Source organism: Leptonychotes weddellii, chromosome 14, assembly GCF_054177405.1.
Source record: "Leptonychotes weddellii isolate Sample4059 chromosome 14, ASM5417740v2, whole genome shotgun sequence".
Taxonomy (NCBI): domain Eukaryota; kingdom Metazoa; phylum Chordata; class Mammalia; order Carnivora; family Phocidae; genus Leptonychotes; species Leptonychotes weddellii.
In genome coordinates this window covers 63,570,052-63,580,242 of record NC_138382.1, presented here as the reverse complement: position 1 = coordinate 63,580,242, position 10,191 = coordinate 63,570,052, and the positions used below count along the sequence as shown (strand labels likewise).

Here is a 10,191-nt window from a genome sequence, read left to right as displayed (position 1 = left end):
TGCCGTGCCCTCGCTGCTTCCCCACTGCCTCAGATGCCTGTGTGTGCCCTGCGGATCCTCAGTGCATGCTAACCACCAAACGAATGGATGACTCAGAGCTTGGAAAGAATCCACAGCAGGCTGGAGAGCAAAGGCGCAGCTCATGTCTCAAAGATTAAGTTGTTACCTTTTTTTTTTTTTTTTTTGCTTTGTGCTGGACACCTTTCCGCACTGAGCACCGAGAAGAAAACTTGAGAGAGCTTTCCCCAGGAGGTGCTGCTTAGAAGATAGGCCCACTCACAGGGCATGGACATTGTCCAAAAAGCGGCCCCTGGTAGGGCACTGGGGCAGGGACGGTGAAGCCTCTGGGCAGCTGGGCATGGCTCCCTCCCCGAGAAGACCAAGCCCGGCAGATCTGCGCTCCCCGCACGCCCCACCTGCTGAGAACTAATCCTGGGTTATCTCTCCGCCCGCCCAGCGAAACCCAAACCCCCAGGCTTCTGAAGGGCTTTATCTCCTCTTTCCAGGAACTGGGCTCGGCCCCTTTCCTCTCAGAGGTGACGCTGGGCAGCTGCTGCCCAGAGCCCAGGCGAGCCCCGGCTCGCGTTTCCAGCCCGCCTGAGTAGGAGAGCCAAGGGCTGCCGATCCTGCTCCCCCTCGCTCCCTGGGCTTCTGTCTCACAGTTAGAAAATCCGTTCGGGGAGCAAAGCAAAAATCACACCTAGCTAACAGCTGCTCTGGGTCTGGGTCGGGGGTGGAGAAAGGGAGGCGGCAGAAGGCAGGGGGAGGTGGAATTCCTACTTTCGCCATAAATTGTATGCAAATGGGTTCCTTTCCTGGCAGGCAGCAGGGAGTGAGTGCGTCTTTCATGAGCTAACCCTGTTCCGCTGGGAGGGCTGTTCCTTTAATTCACCAACTGAAAAAGTAGGAAAGGATGTCTGGAGGCGAGGCGTCCCATTACAGAGGAAGGAGTTGCTATATAAGCCAGCCAAAGCTGGCTTCGCTGGCCACAGCCTGCCTACTGTCACACACTCTCCCGCGAGCCGAGCGCAGACACACACCGGCCGGCCTCTCTTCCGCACAAAGACTGTGCGGCTGGGGGTGACCCTAGGGGCAGCGCACGTGGGAGCCCCGCTGCTCACAGCCAGGTACTGACTCCATGCAGCCGGTTCATTCAAGGATCTAGGTCCTTCCCAACTCCGGAAAGGTAAGTGGGTTTCACCCCCATCACCAAAGATCATTATGGCACACTGTTTGCATTCCTGGTACCAAAGGAGTTGTGGGTTCATAATTGTTAAACTTTCGCTGTGTCTTCGCTGCTGGCAAAATGGGGTATTCGTGACGATCAGATGCACGTTGACTGTCTTCTACTTACCCCTTCCAGTCTTGTAGATCTGGGGGGGTTTGTTTGAGTTCTGCGAACAGTCGCACGTGGAAGGAACTTTCTGTAAAGTTTTTATCTCTGCGTTCTCCAGAGGAAAAGTAAGAATCTTTTCTTAACTCCCTGCCTAGCTGATTCACCTGTGAATATTTTTGTTTTAGGGGGAGAGAGGTAGAATTTGAAGGTGGAGATCGTTCATGGCCTTTCTCTGGGATAGGTTAAGGGAAGGTTGAGAGAGGATGATGGAGAGAACGATAAAACTGTCTATCTAAACAGCGGTCACCTTGCAGTTTACAAAAGTTTTGTATCCATCCCTCATCCCACCACATCCTCCCTGTGGTAAGACACAGAAAGGATGAGGGCTGGAGGACAGAAGGGAGGAGGGGACTCCTAGGGCCAGACTACAAGGTGGGAGGGGTGGACACCAGCTTCCATTCTGAAGGGCAGGGGGACTCCCCGTGGGTATCTCGCGATTCAATGATCCTTGGGCTGGGTACCTGTGCATGTCTGGGGCTGCTTGGGGCCAGCAGTACCGCGAGTCTTTCTAGAATCGCCTCCCCCTCCTCGCCTCTCATCACAGAAAGCCCTGAGAAACCCCTTGCCCCAGGGTTGGGAAGCTCTACTTGGCAGACTCTGAGAAGGGCACAGGGGCTCCTCTCTTTCTTCATCGTCGTAAGGGGATTCAGAGCTCGGGTTTTGAAGGCAAGGGTCAGTCATTTTGGTGTCCCCACCACCACCATCAAAGATGAGAATCTGCAACCTCTATGAGCCTCAGTGTCCACTTATCTAAAATGGGGACAATAACTTCTGTTGTCATTATGAGGAGGAAATGGGGCATAACACATTTGGGAGAGTGAGTGCTCAGTAACCGGAAGTTGGGATAATCATTGTCATTTGTCAAACACTGCCATCACCTTGGAAGTTAAAAGAGGCGATCTTGGATTGTTTCTCATGTGTTCCTCACCCTCTACCCCAAATCCCCTTCTTTCTATCTCACTGGTCTGAGGGTGTCTCAGTGGGCTGACAGGTCGGAGACTTGGCCGTATTTTATAAGCAGGAGGTTGTTTTGGCACAAGTTAGGGGGAAGGGAGCAGCCCAGGGCTGGATGTAAATGTCGAGTTCTGACTCGAGAATGCACAAGGTTTTGAGTTTGGGCGTTTGCAGATTCTAAAGCTGTCAGCTATGAAGTACGGTGCTGCCGGAGGACTCCTTGGAAATGCTTTCCGTCCAGAGTGAGAGCGGGACAGGGAGCCCCACTTGAAGAATGAATGCCTCTTTTTCATGTTTTGTGGACCTTTTCCCCTTTTTTATGAAGCTTTCCCATATGTGCTTTAGAAATAAAACCTGCTACCCACCCCAGCCAGCTTTCTGCCTTGTCCTTCAATATGGTAAGCCCAGCTGAGGACTGGGGAGAGGAACTTTAGGTTCAGCGCTAAAGAAATCTCTGGAAAGTTTGCTGGCATCGTGTGCATCTGAGCCCACTGCCATAGATGTGATTGTGCTTTGACCATACATGTTTCAGGTAGATGATGGCGTTTTGGGGAAGAAACGCGCAATATGAATAATCTCTGGTTTGCTCAGAACAGTGTGCATCGGATAAGGATTAAAAGGGGTATTACCAACTCTACAGTCTTTAAAGATTTTTTTTTTGTCTGTGCTTTGTTTGAAAAACCTAGCTTCCCTATCTCTTCTTCTAGCTGCTTGTCTCCTCCCCGCCAAGGAAGTTACTGATCTTCCAGCCCTCGGTGTTGTTGTCCATATAAAGAGAATGACAATCTATATCTCTCAGGACTCTTGTGACATCCCAATGAGATAATATATGGCAGACTCAGTACCTGACACATAGTAGGGGCTCAGTAAATGGAGATTTTTCTTAGTTTTCTTGCTTCTCAATTTATAAGGACTTATCTGAAATTCATGTTCTCAGACAGTGGTTTTCAAACTTATATTTAGCCATGGAAATATTCATTAAATGAAATTGATGGCAGGACTCCAATATGACCAGTAGATGTGGGGCTACTTTGGTTGAAGTGGGAGGGGAGGGTCTGAAACTCACCCCATGGTTCTCAGCCCTTGGGACATTTCCACAGAACCTTGAATGACACAAATGCAGTTAAAAATCATGAAGCAAGGCAGTGTACATTCAGGCCGCAATCTTGCACTTCAGTGGGGATGTTTGCCCCTCCAGGGCCCACCTGGAACAGGAATCAATACTATTCCCCGAGTAGGACAGTAGACACGAATGTGGGAAGTATAAAATGCTTAACAAAGGACGCTTATTTTAATTAATTTTAGTGATACCAATAGCCAAAATATATGGAGAGTCTACTCTTGTGTACATCAACTCACTAAACATCCACAGTACATCTCTGAGAAACGGACCATGCCTATTGGGCAAAGACATAGGTTGAAGAGTAGAGAAGATGAATAATGTTTCTGGAGTCCTAGAACGCAGGGTGATGGAGCCAGTTTTGAGACCCAGGTCCCGATGACCCCCAAATCAGAAGCACATTTCACCGTGTTCCTTCTGAATGCTGCTGCTTCTTGCGCTCGCTGCCTGTAGAAGGAAAAAAACTTCCTTTCTGACTAAATCTATCCCTCCAGCCAGACTGTGGCCACCCATAAATACAGCAATAGCCTGATCATATAACCAGAATGGAATTTGGAAAGGGAATTCAAGCTGACAGAATGAAAAACATATCCCCCTTAATCCTACCCTTTCTGAGGCTCACAATGAACTAAGAATACCTATTCCCTCCTTCCCCTGGGTTTCTATAGACACACAGCCATGTTTTGTTACAGGGAAAACTATCTAGCTGGTGTAAAGCACAAGGCCCTCCACACTGAAGTCACTTTAGTTTGAAAAGTAGAAAGTAGGCACCAGACATTTAGCTCACCCCAAATACACAATTCCTTGTGGTGAGGATAAAACACATACACACGGTAATTAACATTGAGGGCCAACTGTGTATCATATGCATGATAGGAGGGTTTGTCTGTCGTTCCTCATCTAATTCTCACTCTAACACTGCAAATTATAAATCACTCACTCCATTTTATGGACAGAGAGCAAAAGCCCCAAGAAGGTAAGTGGCTCACATGAGGGCTTTCCGTAAGTGAGGAGCAGGGTTGGCTTTGAACCCAAACTCTCTGACTAAAACTCTACTGTTCTTTCCACTGTGTTGCATTGCTTCCCGAAGTCAGGCAGGGCTGACCCCATGTAGAACCTTGAATGATCTCTTTCAGTGATTGGCCAGACTGTAGAGATGCCCCCGACTGGCCTTGGTATCTGTTGACCTTACAGAATAGCCCTGCATATATCATTTTCCCTGGTGCTCAGAAAAGGTCAGCTTATAGTGGTGCAGTTCTCTGCCTGGAAACAGAAAAGTTCGAATTTCAGCCCCGAGAGAGAGAGAGAGAGAAAGAACGACACTAAAGGAGGCGGTCAGGTCATTACTGTTGGTTTTCATCCCAGGAAAGGAGGCACAGACTTTGCTGTGCTCTGCAAGCTGGAACTCTGCTTGGAGAAGCAGCACCATCCCTGCACCTGCACCCTCTCCGAGAGCCAGGTGAACCGAGCACCTGGTGTAAAAGGGCTGATGGGGGGACAGAGCGAGATCAGTGTGCCCGGCCCTGGGGCAGTGAACCTCAGGACGATCAGGAAATAAAGGGTTGTAGGCTCCAAGCCCCAAATTCCCCTGAAGTCTTAGAGATGAGGGTGATGGTTCAATCACTTCTCGCTTTGAGAAGATCACAGGGGATTCCCGTGCATCTAAACCCGGCCAATTTGAAGATCTTCAACATGTGGGAAACATGAAACAAAGGCTCCCTTCCAAGGAGGAAAACCCCATCAAAATCCTGCCATCTCCAGGCCGTAATCCCATCCAAACAAAAGGCAGCAGTGGCCTTACCTACCGTAAAGGGGCTGCACATTCCGTGTGGCTTCTTGGTAGAGGGGAAGAGTCTGTGTGCCTACCTGATTCTAACCCTGGTGACCACACTTTTCTTTCAGTAATGCCCTTAAGCCTAGAATTGTTTTTCTGTTTCCTTCTGCCTTGTCTCATATTTCTGGCCTCTATTTAGCAGCAACCTCATTCGGCACTATCATTGCATCCTCTGACCCTCCATCAAGGAATAAAAGCAAAATGCCCACACTGAAAGCACCCTATGTGAGGAAAACCCCTTTCACGTGCATTTCTAGTCTATTTGTGAATGGAAATGAAAAAAAAAATCATGCCAAATTGTCTCAGATTGTTTGAAATTTCCTGAAATTCACAGGTTCTTAATTATGTAGCCATGGTAACTTGAATAGTTTTGGTTGGTCCTTTAACATCCACCCCCACCCCCCAAACACCCTATGTCAGGAGCCAGAGAGATTTTGTCAGCTCTGAAAGTCGATAGCTTTGCTTCAGAACTAACCAGTGGTTAACTCTTGCCCTGGAGGAGATGAGTTGGCTGCTATGAACTTCTACATGAACAGGTCCAAAAAGGTCTTCTAGCTGGGGTTTTGGGGTGACTGTAATAGCTAACATTTCCCAACAACTCTACAGGCATTTTGCCTTTGAATCATCAACCATTCAGCCAGTGTAACTGCCCCCCCGCCATTCAAACATGGGGAACCTGATGCTAAAAACATTTAAGTAGCTTCCCCCAAACCACGCAGAGAGTAAATGTCGGAGCCAGAACACAAACCCAGCTCCAAGTCCTGAACACGTGGTTATAAACATTAGGATACGCAGGTCACGCTCCGCACCTTAATTCTATTTCATCTTCTGACAACAGAGAGGGCTGGACACCACAAAGCTAAGAAAGAATCAAAAGCTCGTCTTTCAGACCCCCGTGTTCTTCTCTTCAGCATGGCAGCTGCTGGTGGTATCTCTGACTTCCTCCTTCAGAGAGGCCGCAACTGTGTCTTGCTGGTGCTCATTTCCCCCAAGGAGTCTAGCCACCTGCTGACAGGTACCAGGCCCTCAGTAAGTTATTGTTGAAGAAACTCTCTGCCGTCCCAAAGGAAATGGAACAACAGCACAGCGCTGCCTTACTTCGGGACTGTGTTCCATGGCTTATGAAGCATTTTCCTCTGCTGGGTCAGTTTTTAACAAAGTAGGATGCACAGAAGTTTATAAATGTATAAAATGACTTTTCCGTGCCTCACTCTCAGATTGTCCCAGCAACTATAGATAACCTTACAGGTGGGTAAACTGAGGCCTAGAAAGGTTGTCATTTGCAAAAGTGAAAGTGGTGGCGCGCCCATCTCCCGCAACTGCGCCTCTTTCCTGTGCCATTTAGCCCTTCAGATCTTCTTCCCATTGTTCAGATAAGGAGGTTAAAGACAGCAGGCTACTTTCCAGAGGAATATTTACATTTTTAAAGGGTAGCTCAGTAGAGAGGGCAATGCTTAACGGATAAGAGAATTGCCAAAGGTGGATTTCAGGCAAGGGGATCCTTGGGAGGAGTAGGAGAACTCAAATTTTATCACCCAGGGATGTGTTCAGGGGTAAAACCATACTTGACAGAAAGAAAGTTGGTGGGGACTGAGTATTGAGTGCAAGTCAGTATATTTTTGTTCAGAACTCTAAGCCTACATGTGCAGCATAAGGCACTCCTGGCTCATAGCAGTGCACTGGGGAACTTTCTAGGCATGCGGTCCAGCAGGAACGCATGTGGCCTCCCTGCAGAAGTGACACACGAGAGCCAGAACGAGAGAGCCTAAAGCAGCCCTGGACTCTCTGCCAGGCAGAACCTCTCCCAAACACTGCATCCAGTCTAGGCACCAAGATACAAAATAACAGCAACAACAGCAATACCAATAAAGCATGGGAATGCATCTAGACAGAAAAGCCATGACTTTCCACTTAGGGAAGAAACAGTCTGGGAGAGGCAAGTACACAAGGAGCGGGAGAGAACCCACCTGCTGGGGAGCTCAGGGAAGTAAAAATCAGCTCATGCTGGGCACTTGCACCTTTGGTGCTGCCCCCAAGGGAAGCTGGCTGCTCTCTGGGAAACTTGTGCCCTGGGTCCTGGGATGGTCATACAGAGGTGGCTTGATACAGAGATATCACAGTAGAGTGTTCTAACTTATAGGTAGTTTGTTAAAAAATTTTTTTCCTGAGAACCTATAGAATGTTGAAATTGAAAGAGCTCTTCAGCAGCTTCTAAGCAAGGGGCTTGGAGACCGGATTGAAAAGACTCCTCCAAGGTGATTTGGGGGCTGCCGTGGAGAGAGGGGGAGGCCAAGCAGGGGCTCCATTCAATCTTATTTTAATTTAAACCCCTTCACTTTTATCTGTTTTGTGCACAGAGCTTCCTCATGAAATGTCATTTGATGAAAGAGTTCTGAGGCAAAAAAAAAAAATTAAAGTTTTTGCAAATTGCTGGCCTGGTTTAACTCCTCTTATTTGGAAGATGGTAAAACTGAGACTCAGAGGAGGAAAAAGTCCTTCTAAGATCTCACGCCAGTTGGCAACAGGGTCAGGTCTCAGTCCGAGGTCTTCTGACTCTTGCTCTTGGAAGCCAGGGACAATATAAAAAAAAATGTCAGAGTTAATCTATTATTTAAGAAGGGAAAATTAGCAGTCTTATTTTCTGAACACCTTTAGCACACAGGGGTTGAGGCAAGCGTCCACTATATTTGTTATCTCTTGCATAACAAATTGCCATGAAATTTGGTGGTTTAAAATAACACCCATTTATTATCTTACAATTTCTGTAGGTCAGGAATCTGAGCATAGCTTAGTTGGACGTTTTAGGTCATGGTCTCTCTTGAGGCTACACTCACAGTGTTGGCCAGAATTGAGGTCTCATCTGAAGGTTCAACTGGGGAATTATTAGCTTCCAGGCTCACTTACGTGGTTGTTGGCTACGTTCAGTTTCTTGAGGTCTGTTGGCCCAAGACCACTCTCAGTTCCTTGCCACACGGACTTCTCCACCATGGCCATTTGTTTCATCAAAGCCAACGAGAGAGAGAGCCTGCAGGCAAACAGACATCACAGTTTTGTACAGCTTAATTCTGGAAGTGATATACCCATCACCTTAGCCATATTTTGTTGGTTAGAAATAAGCCACTAGGCCATCCCACACTCAAGGGAAGAGAATTGCACAAAGATGTGAATAGGAGGGGCAGTATCATTGGGGCCCATCTCAGAGCTTCTCTGCCATTCCAGCACTCCAATGCCACCTATTTCTGACAACTTCTTATCAATAACAAGTTCACCCAACCCACACCTGCACTTCTGTCGATGGGCAATCAACAATTATGGCAGCCACTAGAGTGGGCTGTATTTTATTTAAGCTTTCCATCCATTTATAAGGTGGAGCCAGGTGTTTTGCATTAGATGTCCTAGTTCATTGGGGAGGCATAATTCCCTTGAATATCTCAGGACAGGATCATCCAAGGCAGTGGCTTCAAATATATTTCATTCAAAGGCAAGACATTCGAAGTGACAAAATCTGAAACTCATCCATTGTCTCCCCTCCCCAACCTATTTCTCTTTTAGCAGATATAATGAAGACTAAAATTTAGGATTAATTCTTTCTCCCTTTCCACTTTGTCCTTACTACACCATCATATTCCAAACTTGTGGATTCTATTGCCTTAACAAGTAAATCAGTTCACTGCCTCCCCACCCCCTCCCTCATCATCCTAGTTCAGGTCGTGCATCTCACAGATGGACCATAGCAGTAGTTTTCCCACTGGTTCCCATCCCACCAGCTTTTCCTTTCAATCTATCCCTCAACCTGGGTTGTAGGTAAACATTCCCAGGCTTAAAGATTTCCAAATGATTCTCTTCTGGCCACAGGAAAAATTCAGATCTCCAACGTGGAATTCAGTTTCTTTCATGGTCTGGCTTCCGGCCTCCAAACAGACCTTGTACTTCAGCTGTAATCCATGCGCTCAACACCAACTATTTCATGCTTTTTATACCCTGGCAAATGCCACTCCCTCTTTCCTAGAATATCCTTCCCTGTGTTTTTCATCTACTCATAATCTTTTAAAATTCAGTTCAGGAACCACCTCCCTCCTCCGGGTAGATGAATTGTCCCTTTATTGTCATCCCATTCTATCCCATATCTTTTTGTGCCATCACCCTTATCATTCTGGGACTGCCTGTCTGCTCATAGTTCAACTGCTCCTGCCAATGAAGTTCTTGAAAGGAGAATTTATATCTGGTTCATCTGAAATTGAGCACAATTGGAATAAAATTAATCTTCAACCACAGACAGGAGTTATTGCTGTGTCCCAGATTTGGACTTCTCCTTCCTCACTAGAGTTTATTTAGAAAGCCCAGAACTTGAAGTTGTTTTCATGTCTTGGCCTCTGGGCTTTCAACTGTGCAGAGTGATGTCATGACTTAGGACAGCAGGAAGCCAGCCCTGTTCTGGGACAGGAAACCATCTCAGGACACAGACTTCAAGGAATGGCCTTGCTTTCAGAGGAGGCTTCTGGGATCAAAGCATGCCCTGCCTGGGATTTGGAAAAACCAGTACCAAGGACAGAGGAGACCTGTCTAGGGATTTGAGGCTGAGTCACAAGAGATCCTAGTATCTGAAGGTTATAACAAGGATCAGTCTACAAACAGAAAGGGAAGGACTCAAGGGAGGGATGGAGACAAAGAGCTCTCTATCTTAGGACATGGAGAAATTCACAGCACGGGGGGAGGATCGGCTAATGGTTCAGAGTATGGCTTTGGCATTAGTTCTGGGTTCAAGTGCTTGCTCTTATCAATGTGATCTTGGCCAAGTTACTCAACTTCTCTAACCCTCATTTTCATCCATAGTAAAGGTAAAACAGTAGCACCTACTCCAGAAGGTTATTGTGATGATTAAATGGT

The 10,191-nt window shown here is 47.1% G+C and overlaps 1 protein-coding gene across 11 annotated transcripts in view; it reads left to right on the top strand.

Annotated features, from left to right (window-relative positions):
- Nucleotides 1–892: 892 nt before the first annotated feature.
- The window catches only part of TNC (tenascin C), a 91,299-nt gene continuing 82,000 nt past the window's right edge, over nt 893–10,191 (top strand). For 3 of the 11 annotated variants that reach the window (XM_081803463.1, XM_081803458.1, XM_081803459.1), the window contains exon 1: nt 894–1,186. The gene's annotated coding sequence lies outside the window, so the exon portion shown is untranslated. Of the gene's footprint in view, nt 1,187–10,191 lie in introns of all 11 variants that reach the window. The other 8 variants (XM_081803461.1, XM_081803460.1, XM_081803462.1 and 5 more) reach the window with 5 other exon arrangements.